This window comes from Trachypithecus francoisi, unplaced genomic scaffold (assembly GCF_009764315.1).
Source record: "Trachypithecus francoisi isolate TF-2019V2 unplaced genomic scaffold, Tfra_2.0 Lachesis_group10, whole genome shotgun sequence".
NCBI lineage: Eukaryota > Metazoa > Chordata > Mammalia > Primates > Cercopithecidae > Trachypithecus > Trachypithecus francoisi.
Genome location: NW_022681455.1, coordinates 26,140,956 through 26,154,131, shown reverse-complemented (window position 1 = coordinate 26,154,131; position 13,176 = coordinate 26,140,956).

Here is a 13,176-nt window from a genome sequence, read left to right as displayed (position 1 = left end):
AACTCTGTGATTCTCCTCCCTTTTATGGCAAAACATTTCAGAAGACTCATACATATTTGCATTCTGTGTCCCCACCTCTAGTTTTCTCATGAATCCATCAGCAACAAGACAGCCCTTAGCAAAGCCATCACCAGCCTCTCTGCCAGCAAATCCAGCAGTCACATCCCAGGCCTCATCTGTCAGTGCTTGACAGATTCCATCACTTATTCCTTCTTGATGCCTTGTTTCATTTGATTCCATCAGCTCTGATTTTCCTCATGTCTCATTTGTTGTTCCTTCTCAATAAGTTTTGCTGAATCCTTACCTTTTCTCTGGTTTCTACTGTTGATGTGCCCAAGATTCTGTCCTTGAATTTCCTCCCTATCTAAACTCACTCCCAAGGAGATCCCAGCCAGTCCCCTTTCTTTTCACACCTGATTCTGACCTCTTCTCTGGGCTTCGACTTCAACTTCATCCATCTCTCATTGAGTACCCATTAGGTATCACAGTCTTATGATGGCAAGCAGAGCTGAATCTCCCTCCAACCCTACTCCTAGCCCAGGATTCCTCATCTTGGTTAATGGCATCACCATTTCCCTGTTAATCTTGCCAAAAAAAAGTCAGCCTTCATTCTATACTTTCCATCAACATTCATTCCAACAGTATGTTCTATCAGTTCCACCTTCATCTCTTTCCATTATTTTTTATTTCCTCCATTCCTGTCACAATCATCTATCACCAAGGTAAATAAAATGATTACTTACCTGGCCCCACTGTTTCCATTCTCTCTCTTTTAATCCATCCCGCATAGCAGGCAGAATGTTGGAAATATACATATGCTCATGTTACTTACTGGTATAAGAGACTTCCAAAGCCTTCCCAGAGAATCTAGGACAAAAGAGAGCAAATTGGCCTTCCTGAAGGTGCTCCAATGCCTTACATCACCTCGGACACAGCAACCACTGACCTCTGCCCTGCTATTCTTCCCTCACTAAATTCCATCCAGTTCTGCCTTCTCCATGAAGTTCAAGGCCTCTGCACTTGCAGTTCCTCCTGTCAGTGATGCCCAACTCCCCAAGATGATTGCAAATGTTTTACCAATGTTGTTAGAAAAATAAAACACTTGAAAATAGATTTTCCAAGAAGCCTCTAATATGGTCTTGATTTTGTGTCAATCTAGGCTAACTTGCATATTTGTGTCTTAGTTTTAAGAAATATTTTTTAATTTTTAAAAATTAAAAATAGATCAAAGCTTATAGAATAAGGGTACAAAGAAAATATTTTTGTACAGCAGTACAATATGTTTGTGTTTTAAGCTGTTATTACAAGAGTCAAAAAGTTCAAAAGCATTTAAAAGTTTATAAAGTCAAAATGAAATAGTAAGCTAGAATTTATTATCGAAGAAATAAATTTTTTTATAAATTTAGTATAGCTTAAGTACACAGTGTTTACAAAGTCTACAGCAGTGTACAGGCATGTCCTCGGCCTTCACATTCACTCACTGACTCACCCGGAGTAACTTCCAGTCCCACAAGCCCCATTTATGAAAAGTGTCCTAGACGTACCATTTTTTATCTTTTTACTATACCTTTTCTATGTTTAGATATGTTCAGATTCTCAAATATCACTGTTTCAATTGCCTACAATATTCAGTACAGTAACATGTGGTACAGGCTTGTAGCCCAGGAGCAATAGGCTAGACCATGTAACCTAGGTGTATAGCAAGCTCTACCATCTAAGTTTGTGTAAGTGCGCTCTATGGTATCCACACAACAACAAAAGTGCTGCACAGCACATTTCTCAGAACGTATACCCATGGTTAAGCATTGCATGATTATATTATAGCAAATATACAGCACATACTCTGTGGGGAGAAGAAGCAGTAGGTGAGTTTCTGTGGCGGGCACTATTAATTGGCTAAGCCAAACTACATTTCCAAGTTTCTGTGCCCTAGCTTATATCTACTATAAGGAATATAGAAACAAAAACTTCATTTCTATGGCTTCGTTGAAACAAATGGGACCTACACATTTCTGGCCATTGATGCATAAAAAGAAGTAGGCCTGTGTCCCATCTCTTTTTCTTTTTTCTTTTTCCTTCTGCCTTAACAGTGGATGTCAGGTCTCGAGGTGTGGCAAGTACCTGATGGCTCATGAGTCAAGAGCAAGATGAAAGCCAATAAACTGATGATGGCTGTATCAGTCAGGATAAGCTAAGTTACACTGGGATAACAAATGACCCAAAAATCTCAGTTGCCTCTAATAACAAAGTTTTATGTGCTGTTCACAATTCATGACCATTGTGTCTTGGCTATGGCTTCTCACCATGTTTTCCTCACTTCAGGGCCCAGTTTGACAAATCAGGCTTTATTTGGAACACGGATGGTCTCATGGCAGAAGTAAAAGAGAAATTATGGTGAGCCAAGTGTTCGCTCTTACAGGTTTTGCCTAGGTGTCACTTCCACTCAAATTTAATGGGGCAAAGCAAGTCAGATGGCCAAGCCCAACAGAACCAAGATAGAGAAATATAATTATTTCCAGGGGAGGACCAGGGAAAATTTTTGAACAGTAATATAAGCTATCACTGTTCAAGCTTCAGTTCAAAATTAGTTAGTTAGTTAACTATCCTTTCCGCACACAAAATATACTTACTCCTTTCCTATGAAAAGTCAATTCAAAGTCTCATTTAATTATAGCTTCAGGGCTGATGCTGACAATTTTATGATATTCTCTCATCAGGTTGAATATGACTTGTCTTGCTCCAGAAACTCATGAACTAATGAGACAAGGTGTGTGTCTACACACCCATGCACACCCAATGTGTCATGCTAGGACACAGAAAACATAATTGCAGACAGAATTGCACAGTAGTTTGTAGTTCAAAGAAATCTGAGATCATGTGGGTAGCTATTTCAGTTTTCCTCCTATCTCCCCACATGAGATAGTCGCTAATAAATCTGTGGCTCTGCACACCATGAGTAATTCCCCCAGGATATTATTTTTCACAGGTCTTGGCTCCACGCTCTGGTCAGTCCTTCCTTTTCCAATATCTCCTTTGACCATATTTGAATAGTCCTTGCAGACTGGGCAGAATGCCTAGCTCATTGCTGACAAAAAAAATTTTTTTTAAAGAGAACACTCCCCACACACACAAGTGACATAACCCTTGATGAGTCATAGCCTCCTTTATCCAGGTTGGTAGTCCTGCGGTATTATGTCACTCAAAATCATAACCAGTTTCCTATATAAGGGCTTCTCCCTCCCTCCTTTCTCTCTCTCTCTCTCTCTCTCTCTCTCTCTCCCTCCCTCCCTCCCTCCCTCTCTCTCTCTCTGACATGGGTTACTTTGAGCCTACTAGGCTTCAATAGAAAAGCCATCACCTTTGCTTCGTTATTTTTATGAATGGTTACCACCTTGGTTTGATGCTTGCACAAGGCCAAGCTTTAAAATGACTTTCTTACTTCAATCATTTGTCAGTTTTATCTTTAACTGTTGGGAGTTGAGAAATAGTGTCTTTCAACTCAGTAAGTCTAGATTTTAGTTTCTCTCAATTTCCTTCATTCTGATTTTCAAATCAGCTAATTTCTTGTGAGATTATGTCTTGTCTTATTATACTTTGTTAAATATAGTCAATAGTAAATCACACAATTTATATTAATTATGCCAAGAATTTCACCAAAAATAGTAAGCTCAATAGGGAAATTACCTATAAATTAGTTTCTAAAGTTTTCTAAATGTTTCACCTGTGCAAATTAAGTACTACTGCCCTTCTAAACTCTAATAACAGCTTCTTTTCTGCTCCTATCCCATCCCTGAAGCTAATGCCCCAAAAAAGGCGGTGCTTTGTCTTATTTTGTTTTTAATTTATGGCAACACCCTATGCTATGCCTTGCACTAATTTCTGTATTGGTTAGAAAAGGAGAAGGTATGCTGTGGTAAGAGATGAAGCCTTAATTAGTGGCATACAATGTAATTTTATTTCCTGCTTCAAGATACATGTCTAGCACAGACTAGCAGCAGCTGTGATCCACATCATCTTCCTATTGAGACCAGGCTTATGGACAGCTTCCATTTGAAACATTGCAGCCAGTCTCATGGCACAGAAAAGAGAGAATATGTGTAAAAACTTATGGCTGGAAACATGTTATTTGTAATTAAATTGAATTGATCAAAGTAAGTCACATGATCTAGATAGACATTAATGCAGCCAAGAAGTATGAGGAAGGCAGCAAGTATCTGCGAACAATAATATACTCTACCATGGGGTCGAGTAGAAAAATAAAAAAACTTGGGTCCCTCAGACTTTATTGAACTGGTATACCCGTTCTGAACTGCCTATAAATTGGGAAAAATAAAAATCTATTTGTTTAAGCCATTACCTGTATACAGTTCAAGAAGTAAGTAGTGTCTAATTTGGTATTAAACTCACTTGTATTGAGTTTTATTTTCAATGACTTCTTTTTTTAGGTTTTATTTGTCTCCTTGTAGGGAAAAGAAAGATCAGACTGTTATTGTGTCTATGTAGAAAAGGAAGACATAAGGAACTCCATCCATTTTGACCTGTGCCCTGAACAATTGCTTTGCCCTGAGATGCTGTTAATCTGTAACTTTGCCCCAACCTTGAGCTCACAAGTATGGAATCAAAGTTTAAGGGATCTAGGGCTGTGCAGGATGTGCCTTGTTAACAAAATGTTTACAGGCAGTATGCTTGGTAAAAGTCATCACTGTTCTCCATTCTCGATAAATGCACAATGCACTGCAGAAAGCCGCAGGGACCTCTGCCTGGAAAGCCGGGTATTGTCCAAGGTTTCTCCCCGTGTGACAGTCTGAAATACGGCCTCATGGGATGGGAAAGACCTGACCGTCCCCAAGCCCAACAACCATGAATAGTCTGTGCTGAGGAGGATTAGTAAAAGAGGAAGGTCTCTTGCAACTGAGACAAGAGGAAGGCTTCTATCTCCTGCCTACCCCTGGGAATGGAATGTCTCGGTATAAAACCCAATTGTACATTTGTTCAATTCTGAGACAGGAGAAAAACCGCCCTGTGGCAGGAGGTGAGACATGTTGGCAGCAATGCTGCTTTGTTATTCTTTACTCCACTGAGATGTTTGGGTAGAGAGAAGCATAAATCTGGCCTACGTGCACATCCAGGCATAGTGCCTTCCCTTGAACTTATTTGTGACACAGATTCCTTTCCTCACATGTTTTCTTGCTGATCTTCTCCCCACTATCACCCTGCTCTCCTACCGCATTCTTCTTGCTGAGACAGTGAAAACAGCAATCAATAAATACTGAGGGAACTCAGAGACTGGTGCCGGTGCAGGTCCTCTGTATGCTGAGCACCTGTCTTCTGAGCCCACTGTTCTTTTTCTATACTTTGTCTCTGTGTCTTATTTCTTTTCTATCTCTCATCCCACCTGATGAGATACACCCACAGGTGAGGAGGGGCAGCCATTGCTTCACTCCTCCCACTTTTTCCCTTTTCTTTATAGTATTTATAAATAGTTTATTAGTGTTTTATATATCTACTTTCTTAGTTTCTGTAATTTCTTATGATTTTTATTATCTGAAGATCTGGAGAAGAATGTCCAATCTTTTTGTGTTCTCCTGACTCTTGCCCATACGTGATTGTTTCAGGTGTGTTGTGTAATTTCAGATTGTGAGTTCATATTTAATGTTTCACCTCAGCTAACCCTGCCATGGATTGAGAGATTGTTTCTCCAGAGAGATGTTGTGTTTGCCTCTGTTCAGTAACACCAATCTGAGACCTTTTGTGTTCCTGACTGTCATAGATATAGTACTGATATTTCACCATAAAACAAGACACTGGGGTTTAGGTTAAGGTATATTTGGCCCATGTATTACGAATAATGTTATTCTTGTTTTACTAAGCATTTTTTCATGTAAAATAAGTAACAAATATACACATATGCCCTTCTAGCAAATTTCGAGTTTTTTGAATTCACTTTTTTTAATCTTTTGGCTTGGAATTATAAATTCCATACTGTAGATTTCCAAATGTCAATATATCCTAGGCATCTTAGTCAATTTGGACTGCTGTAACAGAATACCATAGACTGGATGGCTTAAACAACAGAAATGTATTTCTCACAATTCTGAAGGCTGAGAAGTTCAAAATACTGCCAGACTCAGTATCTGATGAGGGCACATTTCCTGGTATGTGGACAGCTGTGTTCTCCAACTCCAGAGAGTTGTATCCTCCAGTGGTGAAGAACAGAGAAAGCATGCTCTCATGTCTCTTCTTATAAAGGTACTAATCTCATTCATGAGGAATCCAGCCTCATGACCTAATCATTTCCTAATCTCATCCCATTGGTGGTTAGGATTTTAACATATGAATTTGAGGGAGACTCAAACATTCAGTCCATAACAGTAGGTTTCTTGGAAGAATATTTCTGGCTAAAAGATACTTGAAGAATTTGTGCAGCTTTGGAGGTGTAGTGTTATTTGTTGGCTGATTTACTGACATCCTAGAGTCATATTCTCCAGACAGTTGAGCTAAAGGCTGCAAGTTTACATGCCTCCTTTCATTGTTTCTAATCCAACCAGCATTTAAGCCTAGCTCTTACATTGTGGAAATGGAGGCACTAAAATAAGATTTCCCCATGGATCTACCATGATCTACATATTTATTCTTCTTTCTCAGGAACTGTGTTGTTGTCAGAATGTCAAAACAATTGCACTTTGCTCCTTTACCCTGAATGCCCTAACCCGGAAGAATGGCAATGTTGCTGCAGGAATACACTGGGCTGATTGCTCTGCTACCTGTAGGAGGTGCTAAAGTAGATCCACTTTGATACTGGCATCCTCACTGCAGCCCTAAACATCATGAGTTTCTCTGTTGGTGATATTCTTGATGAACTGCTTTGAGAGGCCCCTGTCATTACAATGGAAGGTACTTTTTAGCATACTGTGAACTTATAAAATAAGATCTGTGACAAAGTATTCTTTTTATTGTCAGTCTATCCCTGATGAATCAGTCAGTGGCTTTGTTGGCTCTGTTTCCTACTTTGTGACTAAAAGAAGTTGTATTACGCATTAAAACCTAATCTTTAAAGTAGCATACCATCAATCCTGCCATATTGTTTTTCATTGGTTGTGCAGCCTGGTACAGGGTGAGAAGGGGATACACAGGGTTGGAATAGCAGGAGGCAGGAATAATGGGGTGCCACCTTAGAAGCTAGCTATTATACTAGGACTACAATTAAGTCATCCAAAAGTATGATATTGTCTTAGAGTTGAACATGGCTAAATTCTATGCTTAATAACTTGTCTAATATTCCACAACAAGGCATATGGTGGTGATAAGAGTTTTTTTTTTTTTTTTTTTGGAGGTTTCTGATTCTAATGGCAATAAAACTATCTTACTACTGAACTTAGGATGCTACGCCTTCTTTTGGGATGTATTCATTCAACAATTTTTATAATTTATCCCATTACCCTTAGTTTATTAAGAATTTTAAACTTTAAATGCATTTTTAATGCATTTTAGCAACTATTGTGAGGAATATAATATTTTATCAGTATTGACTTATTTAGTTAATTACCTTTATAAATGTTGTTATACCGGAATCATGGATGTCATTGCACTTTGAAGAAGAACTCCATGAGGACTACACCTGAAAATAAGCTGCTGAAGGATCATCAAAACTAAAGATTTTTTCAGAGCAACTAAGTTTTAAAAATAAGAGCTGTGATTTAACTATGGTTTCCATATTTATATGCTATTTATGAATCATACAGTTAATTTGATAAGACAGGTAATACAGATAAGACATGATGCATTTTTGTTTAATTTATTATCTGAAGCTGCAGTAAACATTTAAGTTCACTAGACTGATAACAGCTAATACTATTTATTGTTAGGATTGCAAAATCTGCCTATGAGTGATCCTCTCTGTCTTTTAAGTCAAATATGTGAATTTACTTCCCAAGTATATCTTTAAAGACTTCTGAAGCAATCTTGTGCAACGGCACTTTTTCCACAAAGCCTATCAGGATCTGTTGGCTGAACTTTACAGATGAAATATGGTAGAACCAATTTTTCATGTAAGGAAGAAGCTCTAAAGAGACAAGCTAATAAATGCCGTGATGATGCCCAAACCCACATGGGTTTGGTCCCTCAGAAGCTTTCAGCCACAATATCAGAGTATTGTGAGTAATGGGTTAGTTCCTTCTAGAAAGAGGCCAGATCATCTGTTTTTGTTACTTTGATGATTCATTATTCTGTAAGTCTGAAATAGACCTGGAGCCTAAGAAAAGGCCTCCACCTTAGGGAAGTCTGTAACTCAAAGTCTGAGCAAGTTTTACTTTTTCTCTGTGTTTTTTAGTGAAGGGAAAAGGTGTTCTTGCCATGATCTGGCCTTATCCCCATTGGAAAACATGTGTGAATTTCAGACCAAAGACCAAGTAAATGTTAAAGTATTCCTTTCTCTCTCATTGTCCTCCATACATGTATTTCATTTGGAGGCCTCTCTCAAATGTATAGTTTGTAGATAGTTATGTGCTGGTACATTTTTAACAACTGGCTCTAACAGAAAAGTGAATACACACATATACACGCACAAAACATTTACACACCTGTATCTATACATATATTTGTTAATAAAATCCATGGTACCACTTGCAGGTTAATGTAAAAACTTCCACTAACATTTCTGTATATAATTTGAGAAATAAACTTTAAGCTAAACTGCTTTCTTGATTTTCAGTTTAGACCTATAACTTCAGAGGAATTACTATTTCTTGTAAAAATGTTATCAATTTTAGAATTTTATTGCCAACAATAGTGTCACAATATCAGACTGCAAACTGCTTGTTTACTATCTGTTTGATCAGAGAAGTCACTCACACATTAACTAACGGGTGCGGTCCTGACGTAAATGTTGGTTATGTGCTTTTATTTCATATTTCAAAAAAAATGAAGGAAAATGAAAGTATGTCAAAACTTTGCTCAGATGTCAATGGCATGAGCAACTACTTGCTGAATTAGATAATAGTTTTTGGGTACTGAAATAGTTTTGGGTAATATTTCTATAATAATTTGGGCTATTCAGAATGTAATAGCTACAGATATGTCACACTTTTAAGTTTAATCTACATTATTAACATTTTCTCCAAGATTTTCTTAAGTCTAGACAATCAACAATAAAGTCCTAATTTATAGTGTTTGTTGATTTCCATGGTGTGAGAATGTCCACCAGGCTAATTTCCAGCTACTCACACATTAGTGAATGCAGAGTTGGGAAGAGATGCACAATAGCATACCATTAAATAGCATTTCTACCATTCAAATAGAATTGACATAAATAACCTCAAGAGCATGGAGAGCAAATATTAAAATGTACTGTATTTTCATCTTTCTAAATTTAATTTAATTGTAATTTTATATAATTTAATTTTTAATAATGGTGGTGTTTAACAACAAGTTTGCAAAATTCCTGCAATTTTAATAATTGGTCCTTGTAAGATTGCAGTCATTTGAGCCAGCTCCAGCACAGCCCTGGCTCTGTGACTGCTTATAGAGATTAAATGACTGCCTAAGAGAATCCCAAATTTCTGTCTCAAGCAAACTGGACAGGTGTGTTTCCTCATACTTCACCAGTTCCCCATTACAATCCATCCACACTGATGCCATCAGTTTCTTGATTACTCACACATCTGACCATTCACTCCTGTACTCAGAAGCCTTGGATGTCTACTTTTTAAATTAGAGGTTCCAGTATCCTTAGCATGCCACACAAAGGTTTGTGTCAACTGACCTCAAGCTGCCATCCAGTCACATCTCCCCACTGTATGTCCATGTTCTCTAGTCATATTAGTCTTTATTACTTAAAGAAGCCATGGCTGGCCACACCTTAGTGCCTTTGATGACTCTCTTCTATCTCCCTGAATGGACCTTGCCCTTTTCTCTGCATGGAACTTAGTGACACCCTTTTCCAGATCTGACTCAAATATTCTTCTCCTTGGGAAAATTTCTCACCCTCTTCTCCCTCCAGTCAGAACCATATGCTCAACCCAGTAATTCTCATGAACTTTTGTATATATATATATATATATTATATATATATATGCTATAGCACAGCTTTCTTTCACATTTATGATTTTCTGAAAGCATGTGGTTTATTTATTTATCAATTTTATTACACATAAACTCCTTGAAACATTACCTAATTTTCCTAGGCCAGAAGCAGTATCTGTCACACGTGCATGCTCCATAACCCTTGTTTAATGTAGATGACATTTAAGACCTTAACTATACTGGCATTGCAAGCATAAACCAAGTACTTTTACAATATATTTTTTCTTAATAAACTACTTAATTGAATTTCATATTATTCTGTTTAGTACTTCTGCATCTACTCTAGTAATTGAGATTAGCTTCAGGTTGTCTTGTGTTTCCTTCATCTAGTTTTGATTTCATGGTAACGCTAGCTCACAGAATTACATAGAAGGTGCTGTATTTTCCTATACTTTGAATTGGTTTACAAAACCTGAAAGTTTTTTTTTTAAGTTTCTGGCAGAAATAGAAGGCATCTCATAAAGAATGTATCATCAGAGAACTATATTCAAAAGTCGTTGGAAATAATCTGTTCTCTGTGTAGTCATGTTGCCAATACAAAATACAATTTGTTTCATTCATTTCAGTTTGCTTTCAGTGTCAGTTTGCTTATTTTCCTTTCGATTTAATTTTATTTCTTGAACCTGTAAATCATTAACATGTTTAAATTGTTCCTCCTTTTTACAAAAAAAAAAAAGTAGTACTCAATACACAGTTTTTTCACTTTTTTTTATAAAAACTTCAAATATATCATGGAGATTTCTGTACTAACACATGAAGATGATTCTCATTCATTTCCATGGCTTCCCAGGTGTTCTACTGTGAGTTTGTTCTAGACACTACTCAACATTTCCCTATGGATAGACTTTAACATTATTTCCAATTTTTTATACTACAAATAATCTGCATGTACAACCTTGTACATCTTTGTTGTTTCATATATGTGGAGTTTTATTTTCAGGGTAGATTGCTAGAAGAATTCCTGGGTCCATGGTTAAGGCATATGTTATTTTGTTAGGTTTTACTAAATACCCCGCAAAATGTATTAATTTATGTTTTTATTTTATTATTATTTTTTGAGAAATGGGATTTTCCTCTGTTGCCCAGTGCAGTGGCAGGATCATAACCTACTACAGCCTTGAACTCCTGGGCTCAAGGAATTCTCCCACCGCAGCCTCTTGAGTAGCTGGGACTACAGGTGTGCGCCACCACATCCAGCTAAATTTCCCACCATACATATTATACCATTGCACACTTCCACCAGCAGCTGTATGAGTGTGCCTATTTCTCTTCCAGCCTTGGCCTCCCCAGTAACTAGGATTACAGGTGCATGCCACCACATCCAGCTTTTTTTTTTTTTTTTTTTTTTTTTGGTGAAACAGCATTTCAGTATGTTGCCCAGGCTCGTCTTCATGGTCTCAAGCCATCCTCCCTCCTTGACCTCCCTAAATGATGGGATCATAGGCATGAGTCACTGCACCCCACTGGATTTTGGTTTTATGACAAAAGTTTCCTGCCCAGGTTCCCAGTCAGGGCCATTTATGCAAATAAAGATTTTAAAATCACTTAGTTCTGATTGATCAATGTAACTTAGCTCTGATTGGTCAATACAGTCAAGTCCTGATACGGCTGAACTCTGATTGACTACCATAGCTGAACGCTGGTTGGCTTCCAAGCCCAGAAGTCTGTGTTGGATGATCCTTTTAACCTTGGGAGTGGTTGCCCAGAGGCTCTGGCTGTAGTTTTACCTTGGCACCAATAACGACTGGTTTGGCTTGATTGCAGAAAGTGAGGCTTTGTGATACTTTAACAACATTTTTCTGAGAACACAGAGTATTTGAACGCTCCCTCACCCAGCTATGGCCCTCTGGTTCTGTTTGAAGTTTTGAAAGCCTCAGTTTGTCACAGGGAGTCTGTTTTGTCTGCCAGCCAACTGTATACTTCAATAATGTGATATTTTGTATACCTTTTTTTTTTTTTTTCTTTTGAGACAGAGTCTCACTCAGTCTTGGCGTGATCTCCGCTCACTGCAACCTCTGCCTCCCAGGTTCAAAGGATTCTCGTGCTTCAGCCACCCCAGTAGCTCGGATTACAGGCATGCACAACCATGCTCCGCTAATTGTTGTTGTTGTTGTTGTTGAGACAGAGTCTCACTCTGTCGCCCAGACTGGAGTGAAGTGGCGCTATCTGGGCTCGTGGCAACGTCTGCCTCCCGTGTCCAAGGGATTCTCCTGCCTCAGCCTCCCGAGTAGCTGGGATTACAGGCACCCATCACCACGCCCAGCTAATTTTTGTGTTTTCAGTACAGACGGGGTTTCACCATGTTGGCCAAGCTGGTCTCAAACTCCTGACCTCAGGTGATCCACTCGCCTCGGCCCCCCAAAGTGCTGGGATTACAGGCGTGACCCACCATGCCTTTTTTTTTTTTTTTTTTTTTTTTTGTATTTTTAGTAGAGACGGGGTTTCGTCATGTTGGTCAGGCTGATCTCAAATTCCTGACCACAAGTGATACAGCCACTTTAGCCTCCCAAAGTGCTGGGATTTCGGGTGTGAGCCCCAGAGCCCAGCCATATTTTGTATACTTTAACAATGTGGAATTTTGATACATGCATTCAATGTGTAATTATCAAATCAGGGTAATTAGGATATCCATCGCCTCGAATGTTTATCATTTCTTTGTGTTGGGAACATCACAAATCTTCTCTTCTAGCTAATTTAAAAGATATAATAAGTGATTGCTAACTATAGCCACCCTACTATACTATCAAACAGTAGAACTTATTCCTTCTATTTTCTACCTATTAACCAACCTCACTTCATTCCCCACCACCTCCTCCACCTTTCAATCTCTGGTAACCATAATTTTACTTTCTATTTCCATGAGATCAACTTTTTTAACTCCCACATATGACTGAGAACATGTGATATTTTTCTTTCTATGCCTGTCTTATTTCGCTTAACATCTTCCAGTTTCGCCCATGTTGCTGCTAATGACAGGATTTCCTTTTTTAAGACTAAATAGTATTGCACTGTGTATATATAGCACATTTTTAAATTGCAGTCATATATTGATGGACACTTAAGTTGATTCCATTTCTTGGCTATTGTGAGTAATGC